The sequence below is a fragment of the Onychostoma macrolepis genome, chromosome 04 (assembly GCF_012432095.1).
Source record: "Onychostoma macrolepis isolate SWU-2019 chromosome 04, ASM1243209v1, whole genome shotgun sequence".
Taxonomy (NCBI): Eukaryota; Metazoa; Chordata; class Actinopteri; order Cypriniformes; family Cyprinidae; genus Onychostoma; species Onychostoma macrolepis.
In genome coordinates, this window is record NC_081158.1 from 33,920,852 (window position 1) to 33,934,579 (window position 13,728).

Genomic DNA, 13,728 nt, shown 5'->3' on the forward strand with positions numbered 1-13,728 from the left:
AGACAGTTAAGAGATAAGATCCAAAATGTGCTTCTCAGCACTGCAAAGTACGTTCCACTGTTATGATACAGGCTACCTACGTTAACAGGTTAAGCAATTTAACTGCTCCGAGGGAATGTTCTCGCAACATTCTGGCAAGTTTTCCTCAAAGTTACGAAGAAACGTGTCATTTATAGAACTTTTTAAATGTTGTTTTTAATGTAGCTGGTTGTTTTAGAACGTTCGGAGAACATTCAAAAGTAACATTCCCAATACGTTTACAAAACATAAAATGGAACGTTTCTTTAACGTTCATACAGGCTGTATGTTCAGAGAACATTTAAAAATAACATTTTTCATAAACGTTATTAGAACATATTTTTATTAGCTGGGTTTGCAAGTGCTAATTTATCGTCTTATATTTCATAGAGAGGTAAAACACAAATCCTCAAACAGTTTGAACAAATTATTAATGGACAAGCCGAGTTATGCGAGGAATAATAATACTCGGGTGTGCTGCTGAGTAGGCCTACTTGATGCATATAAATTATTTAACCTAGGCATCCACGCATTTGGTCTAAACCTTCAATATGTGTCTTTTGTCAGAAATGAAGGCCACTTTCGTTTTCTCAGAAACCTATGGAATTTATTCACGCAATGGATTCCAATAGAAAACATAAATACCGACAAGTCCTGAATGAGGAAGTGCAAAGCTAAACACTGTTAGTTTTCGTGTAGAAGGTGTATTGAGTGGTTCTGTGTGGAGTCACACCCAGTACACACACACACACACACACACACACACACACACTCTCTCTCTCTCTCGTCTCCATCAGCGCTGCGCCAGAGGCGCGTTCACTGCAGCTCTGTGGAGCGCGCACGCTAGAGAGGGACGCGCTGCAGCGGCTCGGAACATCTTCACCCGGCGTGATTCATGATCAAGGTAAGGCGAGATATTCTGATTGCTTCTGGTTTAGGAGCCAAACGCAGCTTCGCTTTTAATCCCGGATGTACCGTTACAAGAGAGAACGCGTCGCGGTTTGTTGACTCATCCTTGAAGGGAAGAGAATGTGCTCAGTGTGTTTAATCATGACGGTCTGGATGCGTTCACGTGTGCTTTGAAAAACCGATCGAGGGTGTTTGGGATCTGGATTCTTGAAGAGTGAATGATGTAAAACCTCCCCATCTACCCGGAGCAGCTCTCAAACCTCTTCTGTAGCTACAGGAGGACGCGTTTTCGTTGCGTTCCATTCGCGGTGCGTCATATTTACGTCTTTCACCGCTGCATTTTAAGATGGTGTGTAAAGAAGTACAACTTTGAACATCGAAGCGTTTAGTTCTAGCTGATTTTAAACACCCGCACGCGTTCTGTGCGCGCGGCAGCGGCTCCCGACGCGGGTCTGTCGCCGCCGAAACGGACGCGTCATCAGCGGCAACGCCGCTGTCACTAAATAATCCCAGAGGTCTTGTTTCTTACTGTTTCATGTCACATCAGTGTTCAGATGTTCGCTGCTGTGGCGGGTGAAGCAGAGAGAACGCGTGAGCGCGCGGCGCCAAAGCTTCAGTTCAAATGTTACAGTGTAGCACAAATGATTCTTCAACTGTTGAGGTTTGGCGCGATCGAATCATTCTTGCTACATCGTTGCACTTGAGCGTCAATCTTTTCCGGGTCGCGTTTCATCTCAGAATCAAAAGAAAAAACGCTTTTCTCAAATGTGCTTAATCGTTACATTGGCAAACAATTATTTTAACAAATAATTTTAGTTGAGTACTTCCAGCTAACAAAATATGTTCTAAGAACGTTTTGTAAATATTCCCATTAAGTTATAGAAATGTTATTTTAAAACGTCCATTTTTTTCCTCCTTCTTGGTCATTTGAACGTTAAGGGAATATTCTGTTGTATTATTTTGCCAATGTTATGGGAATGTTAGTTTTGAATGTTCTGTGAACATTCTGAGACGGGTAGCAACATTTATAAATAATGTTAGGTTTTGAGAACATTAACTTTGAACCAATGTTCTATTAACTGGAAGAACGTTTGTTCATAACCTTGCCAGAACTTTCTTTGAACATTCTAGAATTGTTCATTTTGATTGTTCTCTGAACATTCTTAAGTCAAGTCACCATTATTTATAAAGCGCTTTTTACAGTGCAGATTGTGTCAAAGCAGCTTTAGTGTGCACTAGAAATAGTGTGTCGAAATAGTGTTCCGTTCTCCTCTGGCCAGACGAAACCAGCAGTTTAATTCTAGGCTGCAACAAAGTCAGACTGTGCAGAGGACTCATTTTTGTTCCTGTGGTCTTGTCCCGATGGCCGTCTAGGGGTGACGAGTAGCAACTGAAACGAGCAGTAACATTTTAAAAGCGTTAGATGAACATCCAGTCAATGTTTCAGGGGAAAAAATGTAGCAAAATGTTCTTGTGCTAATGCTTTAAGAACATCATTATTAACTTTAAACAAATGTTCTATTAATGTAGAGCGTTCTGAGAACATTCCCTGTTAACTAGGGCTTCGGGGTGGACGTGTTTTTGAAAGGTTTTGTTAGAGGTTAATGTCCAGTAAATTACACTAGTAATTTATCGTACATTAGTTGATGCCTCAAGGTACATTTGCAGCAGTACCAACATTAAACAGAGATTGTTTAATATTCAACAACGTACTCTCTCACATGCCACTCTCTCTATATATATAGAGAGAGAGAGAGAGAGAGAGAGATGAAGTACAGTAGAGATATGCCAGCAAGTTCATACGGTCACAGCATGTGCATAACACTTTGCAACCTTACAGCGCTAAATATGACGGCTGGACCTTATCTGGACCTTGACACTGATACTGCTGGAGACAGACAGACAGATAGACAGACAGACAGGGCCATCTGCAGACAGATTTCTTACATTGTAGATTTCTTACAATCAGTGCTGCATGGAGGGAGTTTAGGAGTTCTAGGACTGGTACTGATGCACTTGTGTTTTGATGATCTGATCTACGTGTGACCTTTAGTTTGATCCATGCGCTCCATGCGATCACACTCCAACAGTGCGGGATCAGTACGAGAGCTGAAGGCGAGGATGTTGAGATTAGCGCTGGTTTGATGATCAGCAGGCCTTCTTGGGTCACACTGAGAGCGAATGAGGGGGGCCAATGTATTTACACACATGAATCTGCGGCATTCACTGTTAAAACAGACACGGACTTAAACAAACCACACAAATCTCGCATCTACATGAAGATGGTGTTGCGATATGTGTTGATTTTCATTTATACAGAACCAAAGACTAAAATCTGAACTTGAACCAGGGTTATTATAGGTAATTAATTAAAACTAAAACCATAAAATGTTAACTGAAGTAAAAAAAAAAAATATATATATATATATATTTATTATTATTTTTATATATATATAATATATTATTATTTTTTTATTCAGGTAGTTGTCGAAGCAACTCATTATTATTATTTTATAAATTTTATTATTATTATTTTTCTTTTATAATATATATTTTTGGGGTCAATAATTGTTCCAATCATCTTGTATCCCTGCTTATCATCATCTTTCTCTCTCTACATATGTCAAAATGTACAACAGTACTCTAAAATGTTTGATATTTTGTAATTTGTGGAAAATCCTATAAATAAAGTAAAAAAAAAAAAAAAACTATATATTAAAAAAAGACACTATTTTTGCTAGTTGTTTTTTTACTTAGTTATTTTAGTTATTTTAGTTATTTTAGTTATTTTGTTTATTTTATTTATTTATAATTTTATTTAAAGTAACTAAAACTGAAAAATAACTATAGTATATGGAGAGAAAAACAACAAAACTACTTGAACTAAAAATAAAAATGAAAACTAAAATATAAAATGAAAACGAATTAAAATGATTAATAAAAACTGTAAAGGTATTTAAATGATACTAAAATAACTAAAAATAAAACTACAGTTATAACAAATAAAAAATATATAGAGATTTTTTTTTAAAAAGACTAATAAAATGATCAAAAATTAATTAAAAATATTAATAAAAACTTTAATAGAATTTACATGATACTGAAATAACACTATTATTTAGTTCCTTCAGTAAATGCAAACCTGGATGGCCTGTAGTCATTAGCTGAGGATGTAAATCCAGCCCTAGTTTTATCATTGCGCTCATGCGGCAGCTTCTATATTTACATTGCACTGTTCTCTTTTTACTCATAATAGATTTTGTAGTCATTTTAACTGTGTATTTCCCTCTGGACTGGGCTATAATTAATGTGACTTAGAACTGCTATTTATACTACAGGCCTAATTAGCCAGAAACATGTCTGACAGAAACGCTAGACTAACAATCCATTCCTGCCCTATTAAACAGGTTATTGATTGATTGATTTATGGAAAGTATTCATTCGTTCATTCAGCTAAATGTTTACTTTTTCTGAAGAAACCGTGAGTGTTGAGAAGTTAATAAATCTCTGCTTCAGTGTAAGTTTATGGGATTTTTCACCTGCTTTATTATACATGTCATGAGAATAAAATCACAAGTCAAAACGGTTAAAGTACAAAACTAATAAAATGCCTGATGAGTAGGTTTTGTTGTAATTTTAATTATATAACCTTAGTTTAACAATAACTGAGGGATATTTTGACACCACAACTAACAGGCGTTCACCCTGTACGTCACATTATTTAAAAAAAAAAAAAGACAGATATCATTGGTTGATGTCTTGATTTTTATGCTTAGCAAAGCAAGGTATTTTTGTGAGCATCCCATATTCTGCATACGCCTCAGTTTCTTGTAGAAAACTATTACTTAGTAAAAGTGATGAATGTGCATGTTTTCATGTAACACAATAAATCCATAACCTCAAACAGTCGTGCTCACTCTTCTGGATCTGGGCCAGTTTCATCTCTCAGGTCTGATAGTGCTAAAATGCTTCAGGATTGAATGATTTTGACTCTGCTGATTTATAAGAACATGTATGATTTACAGTAGCCTCAGGACATGGCAGTGCGTTTGTGAGTCAAATGTTCGTCTGTAGCCTCAGGTGAGTGCGTTTCTCTGTTTGTTTGACTTCTGTCTGGAGGCATCTTGGAGCGCTGCGTTCTCTGATGTGGATCTGTTTACAGTGTTTGCGCGAGGCCACGCTGTGAATACAGGACGTTGTGCAAATTCCTTTGGTTCCTTTATAGAAAGGATTTAGGACCGTTCCAAAACCTACTTTAAGATTAGTCCACGAAAACTAAATTAGTACTTACAAAAACAACATTTTACATACTTTAAGATTTATGCACGAAAGCAACATTTTACATACATTATGATCAGTTCACCAAAATACACACTTTAAGATTAGTGCACGAAATCAACATGTTACATACTTTAAGATATGATATACACAAGAAGAATACACAAAGACAACATTTTACATACTTTGATTAATGCACAAAAACATTTAACATGCTTTAATGCATGAAAAGCACACTTTATGTACTTTAAGGTTAATGCACAAATACAATATTATGACATTTTCTGAGGAAAATCCAAGTGTGCATCAAGTGTCAGCTGCAATCAGTAACAGCAGACCCCTCTGATGAAGCTGGATTTATTGCGCTTGAGTTTAAAGTGTGTTCTAATGAGATGCCATTATTGGCCGTCTCTTCATGTACATGGAGCAGTGAGTGTTGGAGTGATGCATTAGCTAATGATGTTAGCAATCTGCTCTCAGTGCTCCCAGAGGATGTTCAACTGATGTAGGGCAAATCAATGAACACACACACTCGATGTCTTTAATGTGACTAATGGCGGTAAATCAACATGCCTACTATGAGTAGTATTAGTTCAGAACCTTTTGAACTTATGAAAAATTAATATGTTTGTGTTGAAACTTATTACTAAAAAAAGTGTATATCAGACTTTAGTCAATCAAATCCATTGCTGCTTTTTGCCTACTTGCATTTTCCCTCCAAAATGATGTCACATCCTGGAGTGTGATAAAGTTCTAAAATTCTACATTTACGTTTAAAATGCTTTTGATTTGTTCATTATGTGATACATTTGCTAAAACATTTTCATTTATTTTGACTTTGATATCATGTAAAACTTTGAAAAGATTTGTCCAAATTTTTATTTTTGATATTATTGACCCCACTTTTTTCTGTGTTTAGAAAAATTTAAAAAAAGATTATTATATTAATTTAATTGTAATTTTCGCTATAGATTACATGCATTTACTGGATGGAGAGTGAATTCGAAGATACCCTAAATACTGATTTACAATTAACGTTTAATTGCATGAAAAAAATGGCATCTTCTCAAACCGAAAATGCTTTTTGATTGTTCACCGAGTTATCATATTGTGATAAAACAAATGAGTACGATTTCCATATTTAAAAATGGCAAGTGACATAGCATACACTATATTTAGACACATATGGTAATGAAATGAAAATGATCTCAGGTCAGTAACCGATGTCATGAATCGCTTTAGGCTTCTGGTGAGATCCTCTGATCTGGCCCTGCAGGCTCATGGGACATTTGCTTTGATTTCCCCTTCACAAGTTCAGACCAGTCACTCCATTGCTCATCAAGGCTGCATTTATTTGATCAAAAATACAGTAAAATTGTGAAATATTATTATGATTTAAAATAACTGTTTTTTTAATGTGAATATCTGTTTTTCTGAATTTTCAGCATCCAGTCTTCAGTATCACGTGAACCTTCAGAAATCATTCTAATATGCTGATTTGCTGCTCAAGAAACATTTCTGATTATTATCAATGTTGAAAACAGTTGAGTGCTGCTGAATATTTGTGTGGGAAGCTGATGAATAAAAAGCTTAAAACTGTCTTTACTGTCACTTTTGATCAATTTAATGCATCGGAGCATTAACGTCTTTCAGAAAAACCAAACTTCTGAATGGTAAAGTATCTCAGTAGATCTGAAACCCTCTTCCTGTTTGGGTAGATTGTTTCCTGTGGATTCATGTTTTTTAAGTCCTTTATAACCGCAGACGGCTGTGCTGTGGTGTTTTTGGCCGGTGAGAGTGATTGTTCGTTGGATTGCATCGTGTTTGTTTCTTCATTCTTGAAGCGAGGCTGAAACAGACGCTTCTGCAGATAATGTTGCTCTCGTCCACACTTCCTGTAATTCAAGCCCAAATTAAAGCGAACTAGTGTCGTGGTGTATTGTATCAGGACTGGATCAGATTGCAGCTGGAATATGGCTGGTGTCTGACACTGCATAATAAATCACTGGTGTAGTTGACGTGTGTTAAGGGTCCACGGGTCACTGCTGGAACCAGAGCTGAGGACTCTGTGTGTGTGTGTGTGTGTGTGTGTGTGTGTGTGTGTGCGCGTGCGCCTGCGCGTGGAATTGGCTTCCCTTTGAAATGCACAAGGTGAAATTTGAATGAATCGGCCACACACCCATCTAGAAGTTCTATTGAAATAACAGGAAGATGAATTTAGTGCATTGCAATTCAAGGAATTTGAGCAAAATCACACAATTGTTTAGTAACAAATTCATTTTTTGCAGAATGTTAATAGATTCATTTCTTTTTAATTGTGTATATTTATAATATTAATATTATTTGCATTAATTTATATTTTTATTACTTAAAATAGATTAAATTAAATTAAAATATAAATTTATTAAAATAATTTATTAGTGCTGTGTTCGATACAGCTGGCCCTGTATCTATATTGTGGCACGTGTGCAGCAGTGACCGCGCTTAATTTGAATACAAGAACACCGTTTAAAATTGAGTAGAAAAGTGCGAGGTTTCTCAAAAAACATAATGACTAGAGGATAATATATAGGCTACAACAAGGTTTTATCTGGCCGCAGAGGAACACAACTGGGTTGCCTGATATAAAGAGATGTAATCCCCGAAACAGAGCCTCGCACTTACGCAATACAGAAATATCTGCTACATGTGATGCTTATCTTTGTCAACCTTGCAACCATGTGCACGCGCTCTCTCCACTGTGGATAAACGTGCTTGCTTTCTGAAAACGCCGATACAATTTATCAGAAAATTGTAATTTATCAAAGAGAGAGAGAGAGAGAGAGGCTGTGTATGCGTGTATGAATTACCACTGTTTTGTCGCGTTGTGGCTTTAATTCCTTTAGAAACAATGATGTTACTAGCTCCTTGTTGAGAAAGATAATGTAGCTCTTGAGCGATTAAGCTATTTAGTTGATAAAATTGCGAGGCAGCGCTAAAAAGTTTGTTCCTGAATGTCTGTGTTCGGACGCAGCGTGATCTGTGTGAGTGACTGAGCGTGTGTGTGTGTGTGTGTGTGTGTGTGTGAGTGACTGAGCGCGTGTGTGCGTGAGATACAGTGAAGACAGCGCATTAGTTTGCTTTAAAACTCTTCTCATTTTTTTTTTTTTAAACGTAGAGTGTGCATCATTTGTATAATTTGTGCAATGATAGAATGAGTACATTACAATATAATTTTATTAGAACCAGTACATTATTATTTATGGGCATAAAAACAAGATGGTGGGGAGTGCCCAATGTAAACATGAAACATATGCCATTATCTATATTGCACTGTGGTACAGTTATGAAGGCCCTTCGTAATGCAGAGGTCAACTGCAGCTCTGCCTATAGTTAGAAGTGGCCCTATAGTATGCAGTGTTTAATAAACAGCTGAGGTGAAACTCAGTGCAGTCCTGTATCGTATCGTATCATATCGTGACTTTGCTGGTGATACATAGCCCTAATATTTATATAGAGAGCTTTTACACATGCTTTAGTATTTCCTTTTCAGCCTCTCTATGACATTGAAAGCTGCCAAATACACATTTGCCTAAAGTTCTTCAAAATAGTGCCTTATGCAAAAACAGGGTGACCTCGATCAGAGGTGTAAAAAGTACTCAAATATTTACTCAAGTGAAAGTAAAGATACTCAGTGAAAATTTTACTCAGTTAAAAGTACAAGTATCTGGCCAAAAACATACTTGAGTAAAAGTAAAAAAAGTACAACTTTAAATTGTACTCAAGTATTAAAGTAGAAGTACTTTTTTTTCTGGCAGACATACAGAAGTTTTGTTAAAGGGAGAAAAATACAGTTTTTTTCAATTCAAATTTATTTGTATAGCGCTTTTCACGATACAAATCATTGAAAAGCAGCTTTACAGAAAATTTAAGTTTCTACATTATATTTAGGAGTAGGTTATTGGTGGTACAGTAAAAATCATGCAGTTAAACTAATTCATTTATTAGATGAGCACACAAACTAAGATCTAAATCATCTAAACTAAATCATCTTTTTTCGTATAACAAGTATGGGATGTCCAAAAATTGCACTTCAAAAGCTACACAAAGTGAATATGACAGTAACTCATACAACCCCTGTTAATGAATCAGTGTCGTCTCAAGTGAAACAATGAAAATTACGAATATTAATTTTTTTAACTTGACGGTCGTGTTCACTTTGTGTGGTTTCTGAAGTGGTCCTGTTCCCTTGCATTATACAGACTAATAATCTGGGGCGACATGAGAATCTTCATTTTTGGGTGAAATATCACTTTTAATAACAATGTGATGCAGAGGTTAGAAACATATTCCAGACAGAATGCAAGAATGGGTTGAATTAATGAAGAGAGTCATAGAATTAAAACATACAATATTAACGATTTGAAAGGCTACTTTTTTGTTGTCTACATCACTGTCTAAAAGGATAATTAATCTTTTAGTAGTTTAGATGGAATCGGGTCTAACATACATGTTGTTGGTTTAGATGATTTAACAAGTTTATACAATTCTTCCTCTCCACAGTAGAGAATGAATGGAATTGTTCCTCAGGGGATCTATAGTGCGCTATCTGATGCGATACTGTAGCTGACGGCTGCAAGGATACAATTTTATCTCTGATAGTATCGATCTTGGAAGTGAAGTAGTTCATAAAGTCATTACTGCTATGCTCTTGGGAAATGCCAACACCTGTTGATGCTTGATTTTTCGTTAATTTAGTTACTGTATTGAATAAATACCGAGGGTTATGTTTGTTTTCTTCTAGAAGAGACGAAAAGTAATCAGATCTAGCAGTTTTTAATGCTTTTCTGTAGGATAGGGTACTTTCCCGCCAAGCTAAACAAAATACCTCTAATTTAGTTTTCCTCCAGCTGCGCTCCATTTTCCGGGCTGCTCTCTTTAGGGCGCGGGTGTGCTCATTATACCACGGTGTTGGACTCTTATCCTTAATCTTCCTTAAGTGTAAAGGAGCAACCGCATCTAAAGTGCTAGAAAAGAGAGAGTCCATAGTTTCAATTACATCATCAAGTTGTTCTGAGCTATTGGATATGCTGAGGAACTGAGATAAATCAGGAAGATTATTTACAAAGCAGTCTTTTGTGGTAGAAGTGATGGTTCTACCATATTTGTAACAAGAAGTTGGCTTTACAGCTTTAGCTATATGGAGTATACAGGAGACTAGATAATGATCTGAGATATCATCGCTCTGCTGTAAAATTTCAACGCCACTGACATCAATTCCATGTGACAGTATTAAATCTAGAGTATGATTTCGACAATGAGTAGGGCCTGACACGTGTTGTTTAACACCAATTGAGTTTAGAATGTCTATAAATGCTGATCCCAACAAATCTCTTTCATTATCAACATGGATATTAAAATCACCAACGATTAGGACTTTATCTGCAGTCAGCACTAACTCTGATAGAAGATCAGAAAATTCTTTAATAAAGTCTGTATGGTGCCCTGGTGGCCTGTATACAGTAGCCAGTACAAACATCACAGGGATTTATCATTAACACTTGTTTCTTTGGATAACGTTATATGAAGCACCATTACTTGAACGAATTATACTTGAAACCCAACCTCTGAGAGATACTGAAAATATTTCTATAAATTGTAGCAACACCTCCCCTTTACCTTTTGGACGCGGTTCATGTTTGTAACAGTAATCTTGGGGTGTAGACTCGTTTAAAGTAATGTAATCATCTTGTTTTAGCCAGGTTTCTGTCAAACAAAGCACATCTAGTTTATGGTCAGTGAACATATCATTTACAAAAGTGCTTTTGAAGAAAGGGATCTAATATTCAATAAGCCAAGCTTTATCATGTGTTTATCTGTATTATATCGTTTTTTATTTGTTGAACATCAATTAAATTGTTACTATTACTTTGGTTTGGATGTTTTCTGTATTTTCTAGTTCGGGAACAGACACAGTCTCTATAGCGTGATATCTAGATGAAAAAGTTTCTATGTGCTGAGAGTTAACTGACTTTGGTGACGTGAGGTGGCTAGCAGACGATCGGTTTAGCCAGTCTGTCTGCTTCCTGACCTGGGCTCCAGTTAGTCAAATACGAACTCTAAGACTATGTGCCATATTTCTAGAGAGAAGAGCGGCACCACCCCAGGAGGGATGAACACCATCTCTTTTCAACAGGTCAGGTCTGCCCCAAAAATTCTTCCAATTGTCTATAAAGCCTATGTTATTCTGCGGGCACCACTTAGACATCCAGCCATTGAGTGACGACAGTCTGCTATGAATCTCATCACCCCGGTAAGCAGGGAGCGGACCAGAGCATATTACAGTGTCTGACATCGTACTTGCAAGTTCACACACCTCTTTAACATTATTTTTGGTGATCTCCGACTGGCGAAGTCGAACATCATTAGCGCCGACGTGGATAACAATCTTACTGAATTTACGTTTAGCATTAGTCAGCACTTTTAAATTTGCCAAGATGTCAGGCGCTCTGGCTCCTGGTAAACAATGGACTATGGTGGCTGGTGTCTCTATTTTCACGTTCCGTACAATAGAATCGCCAATAACTAGAGCACTTTCATCAGGTTTCTCAGTGGGTGTTTCACTGAGTGAGGAGAACCTGTTTGATGTTCTGATCGGAACGGAAGAGTGGTGTTTTGACCCGCGACTATGCCGCCTCACAGTCACCCAGTTGCCCTGCTGCACGGGCTCAACCGAAACCGAACAATGTACAGGACTCCTTGAGCTAGTCGCATCCAAAGCAGTATCTACAGCCCTCACATTCTTACTGTCCTCAACTAAAGTTTGGATGCGTGTCTCTAGTTCTAAAACCTTCTCTGTCAGCCTAACTATTTCCCTGCATTTATCACATGTGAATCCCTCGCTGCTGACAGAGACAGATAAACTATACATGTGGCAGACAGTGCAAACAACAATAGCAGGAGAAGAAGCCATTACTCACCGTGATTGATGAATGATACCAACTTAACTTACCACTTACCACTGTTGTTAGATGAGCTCGTGAAAAACGGAGCGAGGAAAAAAAAAAAAAAAAAAATAATAATAATAATAATAGGCGCGAATAGAAATGCAAATGGAACCGCGAGTGACAAGCTAACGGGCTAACAAGCTGCACTCACGGTTTTTAAAGGCGAACGATCAAATTAGTTAGATTAGTTTGAAAGATAACACCAGAAATATGGTGAGAATTAAGTTATATATTATCACTTTAGACAAAAGGGAGTGAAAGTAAGGTAGAGATTCAATAAAAAGCGAAGGTACACGGAGCTACAAACACAAACCTCACAGCAGCACAACAGACTCACACACACGCATCAATAAATATATATATATATATATATATATGTATGTGTGTGTGTGTGTGTGTGTGTGTGTGTGTGTGTGTGTGTGTGTGTGTGTGTGTATGTATGTATGTATAAGGACTGTTAAAGATGACGCCAGGTAACATTTAAAAACATTTCAGTTTTGTTTACATATTATATATTTTATTTAACATTTACTTTTTGTTCTGATTTGTTGACAGTGGCGCCTTTTATAAGGGTTGTATAAATAATCCTTCATTTATTATGTAGGAAATTGTATTTGTTTATATAATCAATATTAATAATGTTGTCATTCTGGTTTTTATTTATTAAAATATAGTAGCTATATAATCATTATAATAATATATTTGCTTTTCATTGTTGTTCTTATTAATTATTATGAAATAAATTATGCTATTTATATATATATATATAACTAATTGATTGATTGTAGGATTATAAGATTATTTTTAAATTTTTATATATACTTATAACTGAAGTAAAAAAATTATGGAATATTTATTTTTGTTAGTTATGGAGGTAAAAATGTAGCGTATATTGCATATATAATATTAATATTATATACTATTAATATTGTAATATTTAGTCATATTAATATAGTAGTATTAATTATGAAACATTTAGTATTTAAAATATATACAATTGTTTTACGTTAATTGCATATAATTTCACTATATAACAAAGAAAATTATTCTTGTGTTGTCTTGTGGATTCTTGTAATAATGGCAGAAGATACTCGGAGAGAATATAAGCTGTATTTTCTCTTTCTTTTCATTGATGAAACACAGTGTGTGCGAACACGGTGACTGCGGGATAAATGAATCCACACAAAACATCTAGACACACCTATGCATGCTTTATTAGCTGTGTTTGCCAAGTCAAACATCACTGATCACTCTAACGATCACTCATGCAAGTGTTAAACAAACAGCAGCAGTAAGTGTTAACGTTCTGTGTGTGTGTGTGTGTGCACAGTTACTTTAGTGATCAGACGCATGATTTTCACCTCTAAGGGCAGTGAGAAACCGCCTAGCGACCTTTTGGCAACACACTGCAGTTCCCTCTGAACACCTTTGCAAACAGTAGAGAAGGGCGGAGATTACAAAAGTGTCCAGTGAGTCAGAATGTCAGAATGTGTCCTGAGGAAGCAGTAGGCTGTATTTCCCCGCTGAGTGTGTTTTG

The 13,728-nt window shown here is 36.3% G+C and overlaps 1 protein-coding gene across 1 annotated transcript in view; it reads left to right on the forward strand.

Annotated features, from left to right (window-relative positions):
- The first annotated feature begins 740 nt into the window (after nucleotides 1–740).
- si:dkey-97m3.1 (fatty acyl-CoA reductase 1) overlaps nucleotides 741–13,728 on the forward strand; it is a 35,296-nt gene continuing 22,308 nt past the window's right edge. Inside the window, exon 1 of the mRNA XM_058773790.1 lies at nucleotides 741–922. The gene's annotated coding sequence lies outside the window, so the exon portion shown is untranslated. The remainder of the gene's footprint in view (nucleotides 923–13,728) is intronic.